Source organism: Artemia sp. Qi Xiang Cuo, chromosome 6 (genome assembly GCF_049724085.1).
Source record: "Artemia sp. Qi Xiang Cuo chromosome 6, ASM4972408v1, whole genome shotgun sequence".
Taxonomy (NCBI): domain Eukaryota; kingdom Metazoa; phylum Arthropoda; class Branchiopoda; order Anostraca; family Artemiidae; genus Artemia; species Artemia sp. Qi Xiang Cuo.
In genome coordinates this window covers 23,185,642-23,195,927 of record NC_142799.1, presented here as the reverse complement: position 1 = coordinate 23,195,927, position 10,286 = coordinate 23,185,642, and the positions used below count along the sequence as shown (strand labels likewise).

The following is a 10,286-nucleotide window of genomic DNA, read 5'->3' as shown; positions in this document are numbered from 1 at the left end:
TATCCATGCAGGCTTTTCCCCTAAAAGCTTGATCGCGAAGTAGTTTGCTTGCAAAATCGGAAACTTATCCTTAAAGTTGTGGAGTTTGATTTTAGTGAATTTTTCAGTGACCCGGAATTCACATTGAATATGTAATTTCCGCAATAATTCACCAATTTTTTCCACGCCCTCTTCTTTCGTCAAACACTTTAGGTTCCAGGCTATGACGTTGCTTCGTCGGTCAGCATTTAAACTGTTACAGCAAAATTTGATTGCCTTCATTGATGAAAATGGAGAAAACAAATTTTTTAACACAACTTTGAAAGAAAAACAAAGACTTTCCTTCTTTCCTATCAACTGGATGCAGCAGCTGCTAGCCCCTCAAAACTAAACATGTGATATGTTTCACGAAAAATTAAGAAAAGTAATGTAGTTTTTTTTTCAAGAAAAGCAATGATAATACACTACTTAAAAACACTCTCCAAATATGCTTCATACTTAATACCAACTTTACACTCTATACCAAGAGACCCAATCAGGGCTGTCAATTGGCGAAAATGTAGGGGTTTGGGAACAAAATGCATTTTCAAAATACAGGGGAGGAGACTTTGTGTTTTTTTTTATTGATTTCTTATTTAAAAAGTCAAAAGAGATATTTCTTTTTATAAACTAAGAGAGGGGGGGAATATCGAGGGGAATAGTTAATATCCCTGAGACTAACCAATGTTAACAGTTTTTAAATTCAGCATATATATACAATTAATTTATTTCTTTACCCCAAAACATAAAACCTAACATAATCAAAAATTGCTGTTTTAATACTGCGATATGTTCATCATGTATGCTGTATAGGCTTTTTTTCGTCACCCAAAATAAAGTATTACCTAATAGTTTTCCAACAATTACGTTTCCACTGTTCAAACGAAATTGTTAAACAAAGAATGTTAGAGAATTTCAATGACGAATTGAATCATGGCTGGAAAATTTGAAGCTGAATATTCAAAAACCAGATAATTCAGCAAAGCAGAATGACAAGTTTTTATGCTTATAACATTAATAAAGGGATTGGGAGTGCTAACATTTGCTGCTTCTGACTTTACCAACGTATTTACCAAGGCCGTATCCAGGGGGGGTACCCGGTTTGAACCCCCCCCCCGAAATTTTTGACCGAGTCGAAAATTTGTCGAAAATTAGTAAAACGTTAGTAAAAATTAGTAAAATTAGTCGAAAATCGAGTCAAAAATTAGTACCTCCCCCCCGAACAAAAATCCTGGATCTGCCCCTGGTATTTACCCACTTTTTTTAACAATCCCTGATAAACAATCCCTGAAATTGATAGGGCTTATTGTCAAGAGTATGTTTTTTGTTTCTTTCGTTCTCGCCTGTTAAGTATTTCCTGCGTATTTAATGGTAAAACTTTTGATTCTATGCCTATCACCCAGTGATTGCCATAGAACTATTTTATTAAAAATTGCAAGACTACGTCACTGCCTTGCAATATTATTTATAATTGTTGCATAGCCACTTGCATGAAGACAATTTCTTCACCCTTAAATATATTAGAAATAGATAAAAGGTAAAGAAATTAGCACAGGTGTGTAGCCACCTGTCCCAGAAGATGAACATGTTCCACAATTCTTGTTTAAAAGACGCTCTTTGTGATAGAGGAGAAATCCCACAATAATAAAATTTCGAGGCCTTCTAGTGCCTGGAAAGAAAAATAAAATGGCCCGAATCTCCCTGATTTTCCCTCCTTGACTACAGGTACACTACTACTAAATTTAACATAAATGCATACACTCTAGTCCCAAAAATTAGATGGGATTCAAAAGTGGTGAATGCCTCTGAAAATGCAGCCGCTGTATCCATTTGCCCATAAACCCCTTGTCTCAAGGGTTATAATTGCATTGAAGGTGGGAGGGGGGAGGAATTCACCTCTGCAAATCATCACTCTCATGTCTAATTAGCCCTATATTTTGGGGTGATTCTACATGGTGATTGCCCTGTATTTTGAAGATGATCAGTGAAAAAAGGCCTGCCTACATTTCTGATGAGAATTTGTCGAAGGAAGGTGGTCTTTGGGGATTCAAGGGAACACTTTGTGCCTCTGATACTACAGATATGACAACTGTGTTTAAATCCATTTCAAAGAGGGTGCAAAATGCATAATTTCCCGCTTTAAACCTGGCAATGACAAGGGGAGAGGTTTCTATGGGCATCAGGCCATTTATTACCTCAAACAGGCAGTTTGAAAATTACTGGGCATGTTTAATTATAAAATATGCATCATGCGTATCTTTCTACATAAAAGATGTACTAAAAGTTGGCATTAAATTTCTCAACAAAGTTAGTATTGCAGGGAGTAGAAGGGGAGTTTGATAGGGCTATGGCCCCAAATGTGTGCCTTTGTCAATACAGACTGAAAATCCTTGCGTAATTTTGCCTCATACAAGGTGCAAAATATTTACCTCGTACTAAAGTGGGTGGAAAGAGGAAAAGGGAGAACAGAGCAGCAATAGCCCACTTTGGTGCTCTAGCCACACAGCTTAAAATGCTTGCAAGATCAGGTTCAAATCGGTGCAACATGCTTCTCATTATACTAAAAGGTTATCAGCGGTATTCGAGGGGCTTTTGGCCTACTTGACTTTCCTAACCCCGCCATTTGAAGACCCTCGCGTAATTCCAGTTCAAAAGAACCTATCCTTCTGCTAGAGAACTGAAAAGATTTAAGAAGGTGATAATGGATAAGACACAGGCCCTGTTTTTACCCCCATTACTGCAGATTAAAGCTTCTTGCATCATTCCAATTCAAACAAGTCATAATATGCCAACCTTTCTGCCAAAAACATTGGTATGTAGATGCGGAAAGGGTGCTAGAGGGTCCACAGTCCCATATTTTGCATCAATTACGTTGATTTTAATTTTCGTTCAAATAATTTTGTTGATTTTGGTTCAAACAAGATGCAACATGCCTAAATCTCTACTTAAAACTGATGGAAGGTTAAGCATTGTTGGATTGGAATATGCCCACTTGGATCCTTAATTATTCAGATTGCAAATATTTGCCTGATGCTGGTTTAAACAAGAGTAAAAAATTCTATCTTTGGGCTAAGAGTTGGTGGGATAAATTGGGATGTCACAGGGGGGTCTCTCAACCATTCCGGTTCTCTTATCATACCATTTGGATATTATTGCACATTTTCAATTCAACCGAGGAGCAAAATACCTCTCTTTCTGCTGGGAATTTAGAAATGGGTGGGATAGCAGGGGATGTTGGAGAGGCCACATGCTGTGCTTATTTTTTTACAATATGAATTGGGAATTCCCATATACTTCTGCTTCAAACAAGGTGCAACTTGCCTACATTTCATAAAAAAAAACACAAGGAAGATCATAGAGGCACTAGACGGGTCCTTTGCCACATTTTTTTTCCTAGTGATGTCATTTAAATATTCTCGTATTATTTCAGTCTGAAAAGCTTGCGGCATGCCTGTTTTTTACTAAACAACTGGCATAAGGTGTGGGTTAATATTAGAGAAGCGACATGCTAGTTTTAGTCCTTTAGCCATACAGCTTGAAAATCCCTCTGGGAGCATGCCTATCTTTTCTTAGAAATGGTAAGCAGCAGGAGGACCAGGAGGAGTGAAGAAGGCCCACAGGCCTGCTTTGACTCTAAACTATTTGAACTGAAAACAGTTATGTGATTCTGGTTCAAAATAGCGCAACATGCCTACCATTCTATTGAAAAAGTAGGATGTGAGGGACAAGAGGAGTATAAAAGGGAGATAAATTTTTTGCCTCCAGCTTTTTATTGTAATAGATCACTACCTAGTTCGTTTCTGATGAGTCATTGTCCGAATTTTCTTTTTCCGTCATCCCCTTGAAACTTTCAAAATAAATCATGTTGAAAACGGATTCTTGCGCAAAAAAAGAATAGACATAAAAGAAATTTATTATCATTTTAAGGAGCATTGATAAACAATAAAAAAAAAATCATATCTCTCTTATTTCAAAGTTTTTTTTGGTTTTGTTTATTTTTAATTGGAAGACTTTCTAATATTACTACAAAGAGAGGAGCAGCAAAAGCTCTTTTTAAAAAAGAAGTTCAACTGATATAATTTAAGGGATAAACCTTGGAAACTAGCGTCCAAGGCCGTGGCCAGAGGGGAGTTTGAACCCCCCACGAAATGTTTTTCTGACTCGTAAAAACATAACAAAAATGGATATAAACAAATTTTGTTTGTGTTTTTAGTTTTTTTTGTGAACCCCCCCCCCCCCCGAAATTTTTTTTTGGATAAAACCCTCCAGAAAAAAAAAATCCTGGGTATGGCCTTGCTAGAGTCAATTCATTTATGAGCAGACAAACATACACAGAGAATATGTTAAAATTGTTTAGTTTTTCTTTTTTAAGGACCAAATCCCTGTTTTTATATGTACTCCACCCATTAAATAAACCTAATGGTCAATTAACTTTTTATCAATAGCATTTACTTTTTACTACAACAGCTTATGAAAACTCATTACAACAATTTTGCTTTTGAGGCTGACACATATGAAAACAATCCTCCTCCTTAGGAAATCTTGCATAAGCATTGTTTCAAAGATCTCCAAAGCCCTTATGCAGTGTCCTATCTTAATACACTACTACTACTACTACTACTACTAACAACTCACTGCAGCACCAAGCCGCCCGAGGCCAACACAGCTATGCACGCTCCTCCTCCATCCCAATTTATTCAAAGGCTCTTCCTTTACACCCTCCCAAAAAGTTCCAATTTCCATTATATCCTTCGTACTACCTCTCCCATTCCATTCAAGGACAATCTGCTTTTTGTTTGGCCCAAGATTTCAGGCTGAAAAGAAAATATTTTGCAATCTGTCACCTTTAATCTGTAGAACATGTCCTGGCCATCTCAACCTTTATCTCATTACAGCCCTAGAAACCAGGATATAACGACATTTTTTGCACACCTTACTGTTTAAAATATGGTCAGTCAGATAGGTACCAACAAATCCCTAGAAAATTCCTCTGGAGAACATCTAACAAAATCCTCCTCAGTCTTTTGGAGCTTCCACTTTCAGAGCCATAATTGACCACTGTTATCACAGTAGCTTCTAATATTCAGATCTTTGTTTACAGGCTTATCTTTCTATTCTTCCGGTTTTTTTTTGCAAGAACAAAGATGAGCTGAAAAAACAAAAATCTTTGCAGAAGGATGAATGATCTTAGTGCTAAAAAATAGCCCTAACATTTTACTATTAAGACTAAGGAAAAACAAAAATTACCATTACTGAATCAGCTGCAAATGACATAGGATTAACAGTTTTTTAAAGGAATATATTTTTCAACTTTTTATTGGTATGGACTGTTTTATGTTTTGGGGGCCCCATTAAGAATTCAAAATATAATATCCCCTAGAAACAATGATTGAATTTTGAAACAGCATAAGAAAAGCAACACATGACATATTCATATACATCCTAGATAAATTACACTGAAAACTGCAAATTTACCCCAAAGTTTTCAATATGCTGAGGTTATTATAGGCTATGTCAGTGGTTCTCAAATTTATTTAGACAGTGTATCCCTCTTTACCCACACAAAAATTTAGATACCCCTTCTCAGTTAGCCTACTGGCACTAAGAAAACTATAGCTAAAATATGAATAAAATTGCCAGTCCTAGAATTAAAGTGTTGTTTTATTTTTTTTTTGGCTGGCCACATACCCCCTAAAAAATTTGTGTACCCCCAGGGGTACGTGTATCACAGTTTGAAAACCACTGAGCTACATGATCAACTTTTGTTCTAAGCTACTACTGTGATCTATGCTGACTGAAACTGTAGGCTAGGCTACTGGTCTTTAATAATTTATAGTTAGATGAGAGCAAAATGAGAGAAATAGGGTAGAAAACTTAAAAAAAACACCTCAGTACGTATACTATACGAAACATACATATTTCAGGCATCAGAACTGGAATATTTTCAATAGTAGATGATCCGAAAAGCAGTCACGTTTCTGAACTTTAAGAAATTTGCCCAGCTTAAAGATACACCTTTCTTTACAGAGTTAAGTGAAAGGTTTTTGCTAGGTGTCTTTTCCTACTGTCAGTTAACTTGCATGTCGAACTGAAAAGTTTTACAATTTTTTTTTTTTTTTTTTTTTTTTTTTGTCTTCTGAGTTTCAACAGTAATGTTTGATATCATTAGTATATCTTAAGAGTTATTATAAGTTTTTACATCGTTCGTACTTCTTTGCACTATTTTATGGTACTGTACGTGAATTCTTCCAGGTATTCTTCTTAGACCATCTTCTTGAGTCCAACCATTTTCAATTACTATGAAAACTACGTTTTTGGCTATCAGTAACTGTTGTTTTTTTCTTATTATTATTTGTAAATAAGACTCAGAATACCAGTTCACTCGAATAAAAATAAAGACAGAAAGTTACGAATTAGGACAAACCAATATTATTTTGTAGAGGATGATATTACCACTACTATTATTGCTTCTCTCTGCAGCACCAAGCCCCTTGGATTCAACACAGCTGTGTACGCTTCTTCTCCATCCCAATCTATTCAAAGATTCCCTCTTTATACCCTCCAAGGAAGCTAATTTCCTTTAAATCCTTTCTTATGACATCTTCCGACCCCATTCAGCACGACCTCCATTTTGCCCTAGATAGATGATAAAAAAAAGAAGATCTTTGGTAATTTGTCCTCTCTCATCCTTGACACGTGTCCTAGCCATCTTACTCTTTCTCTTATTATAGCCCTAAAAATCAAAATAGAATAATATTTTTTGAAATCTTGTCAGTCAGAGGGGAACTGAAAACAATCCGCGAACAGTTCCTCTGACGATCATCTAGAAGAACTTTATTCATTTTCCAAATAGCCTACATTTCAAACCATACTTGACCATTGTCATTAACGTGGCTTCCAAATATTCTAATCTGACTGTAAAAACGACCATAAATCACTATCAATTAATAAATGTAACCCTAAAAAAGCCAAAATTACAATAAAGAATTAAGTCAATAGCAAACGAGGAAAAACTACAACAAAGATAAGTTAAGCAATTACCCTCTGTGTCAGGCAAATGTTAATGAATCATTTCCCTCCAATTGCCATGAAAGCTCAAAATAAATCTCTTAGCTTTTCCTGAGATACCGTAAATACATCTTTTTGACAGCCATTGATGCACCTAGAAGATTTTGCTTAGTTCAACTTCCCCCTCAACAGTTTATGATAGTTTTCACTTAATGCCTCTGGCTGTTATCAAAATCCCAGATAAATTATTTGTCAAAATTGGATGTACATAACGTCTTTTTATTTGGTTTGCCATATCCGATAAGATTACTTGAACTTCCAGCATAATATCTTTACATTTTCCTGAGATATTCTAGAGATGTCCTTTCGACAATCTGGATACAAATATTTTTCTTTACTTTGTTTTATACATCCCAATTTTCCCTAAAACTTTTAACTTAATACCATTTTTCATTCCTGAGATACTGAATATCTAAAGATTAACTCAAAACTAACATCTGGAAACTTAGAAGGTCGGGATCTTTTTTTCCTATCGTTTTTGAAAAGAGCAAGAATACTTTCATTACTAAAAAAGACCTAAGAAAAGAATTAATAATTCTCCACTGTTAAAAATGTTCAAAGGCTGCTCGAAAAAGTATTTTTTATATAAAGGTGCGTTCTAAAAGAAAATTGTCTCTAATCATACCTAATTACCAACTTACTCTTATTCCACCTCCCCCAGAAAACATATTTTAGGTATTTTCATGAGACAATGGTCCTTTTTTATATTTACATACAAAAACTGCTGCTGTCAATGGACGCCAAATGGTACCCACATTAATAAAGGGTGCCAGTTTTTCTAATTTGTTGTGTTGTAAAGAGTTCAGGCTTCTTGTAGACAAAATGAGACTAACGGTTCATCTATCCCTATGCATAATAAATTCCCTAAAGATGCTGGTATTGTGTCGATATGTCTAAAATATACAAAGCTAAAAGAATTTATTAACACTGAAAACAGTGTATCTTGAACATTCAAATGCTTGTAGCTTAAGAATTTCACAATATTCTTCATTATCATCATTACCTAAATAGTATGAGCTACATTGGCACTCTCTTTTGACGTTGAAAAACTCTAGTAATACAAAATATTTGGTAAATTTTCTGTATTATAACTGCAGAAGGAGCTAAACTGCTAACCTTCGTTGCTTATTATAAGCATATAAGGGCTAAAATCTGTAACCCTTAGTAATTTTAGAAAGGAGGTAATAACAAATGATTAATTAGAATTAACAATAATTGGCCTTTCGGACGCATACCGTAATTTCTGGGAACTATAATTATTTTTCAGATTTTCAACTAAGATTCCAAAATATCGGTTGCAGTGAGAAACAAAGAAGTGGCAGTTAATTTGCTGATAAGCGGTGTCCTAGAAATTAATTCCCACAATTTCTTTTCTGTACATTAATAAATTTTTTAAACAAAATTCCTCTTGATACTTTTACTCTTGATATTTCCCCATGTTTGTACAATTCTGAAAAACTAGCTCTCTACTTAAAACACGGAATCAACGCAACATAACAGGATTAGGGGCAGAATTATCCTTAAGTAGCCTGCAGAAAATTGCAAACTTATTGATAAAATTCTCGGTAGTCTTTCACCGGATCTACAAATAATTTTGTTTCTTTAAAAAAAAAATCAAGAAAGGTTAGTTTTTAAAACCAAGAAACAAACACATATCAGTGCTTTCTGCACAAGAAATGACTCTCCTTATTGTTCCAGGTGAGGGAGGCTTTTTTTGGAGCTCCCATAAATTTGTTTTCCAAGTAATGTTTTACTATTGATATGAACTAAAATAATAGTTACCATTCCTGAATTATTAACAAATCACAGTTTTTTTTCACTAGACAGTTTTTTTTTGCAAAACGTGTTCTTAGACATTCAGTACCTATTTGCTGTGGCTCAGTTTGTACATGGTTGCTGCTATTTCTTCAACCATAATTAATATATTCAACATCCCTGGTTTTATTTGATTTTCAAGTTTGTATTTAATGATGCCATAAACATCTTGCTAGACTTCAATTTCCTTTGAATGAAATCTTGTTCTGGTTTGACTGTCTAATGAGTTTAGTTAGGATATTTTTTGTAATTAATTTAGAAAACTTTTGCCACAAAATAAGTTTTTCAAAGAAAAGTAAAGAACTACATTAAACAAAAAATGAGCAAAAATAAAATCAAATAATCTACCAAGCTTGAAACTACCACAAATCAGTATCGATAAATAGATGAAACCCAAAACGAACAGAAATTACAATAAATAACCGAGTCAAACTCAAAACGAGCGGAAATTAACATAATTTGGGCTCAAAACCCCTATGCCTTCCCAAGGCCAGAACAAAATTTGCACTTTACTGAAAAAAAATAAATGTTTTTACTTTTATAACTTTAATAAATCAAATAATTTTAACATTTTGATTACTAAATATTAGTATATGTATATTAAACTGACAATGCACATTCATTTGTTTTGATGTTGCACATTGTGCCAACATCGTTCTTTACTTAGGCAGTGCCATTGCGCTGCCTATGATGCTAAAATTAAAACTATTATTGTTGTCTTTAGCAAGATACCTGAATTTGAAATTTTATTTTCTGAGTGAAAACTAGTAACGATTTCATATCCACGGTTTTACAAGTAGGACATATTTTGTCTACTTTTTAGTGTTTAGAAGATAATCTTAATTAAATCTTTAATCCATTTTGATTACAATAGCTCTAACGCTGGATCGGAATTATGTTCATTAGCAGTCTAATGCTAATGCTCATCAGACAATAGTTGTTTTAAATCATGCTTATTGTCTATATTTTTTAGAGGTCAAATGTAACATGTGTTTCTTATGCTTTGACTTACTGAAAAGGAAATAAATTAATGACAGTAAATTAAAGAAATTGAAGAAAAGATAATTAAAGAAAAAGTCCCAAATTAGCGATGAGTGGGCTGAATCATGACAAATTTTGGTTTGAATACTGTTTTTCAGATTCGGCTTTGTTCTTTAAGTAACAAAAAAAAAAAGTTAGAAAGTTAGAAAGTTAGAGCAGCATATATGTTTTAAACCGAGCAGAAAGTTTCTATATATGAGGAAGGTTTCCCTTTCTTCAACCACCTGTTCTTTCTGATAAAATTTAACTTTTACATTCAGTGCTCTGAGAATGACTTATCGAGAATAAGGACCATTGCAATGGATTAAAAAGTATTCTCAGCAATATCTCAAGAATAGAAGAGC

General features: G+C 34.3%; 1 protein-coding gene across 2 annotated transcripts in view; it reads right to left on the bottom strand.

Moving 5' to 3' along the window:
- The window catches only part of LOC148951004 (serine/threonine-protein kinase 32A), a 368,633-nt gene extending 362,643 nt beyond the window's left edge, over nucleotides 1-5,990 (bottom strand). For both annotated transcript variants that reach the window (XR_016141888.1, XR_016141889.1), the window contains exon 1: nucleotides 5,934-5,990. The gene's annotated coding sequence lies outside the window, so the exon portion shown is untranslated. The remainder of the gene's footprint in view (nucleotides 1-5,933) is intronic.
- Between the last annotated feature and the right edge of the window lie 4,296 nt (nucleotides 5,991-10,286).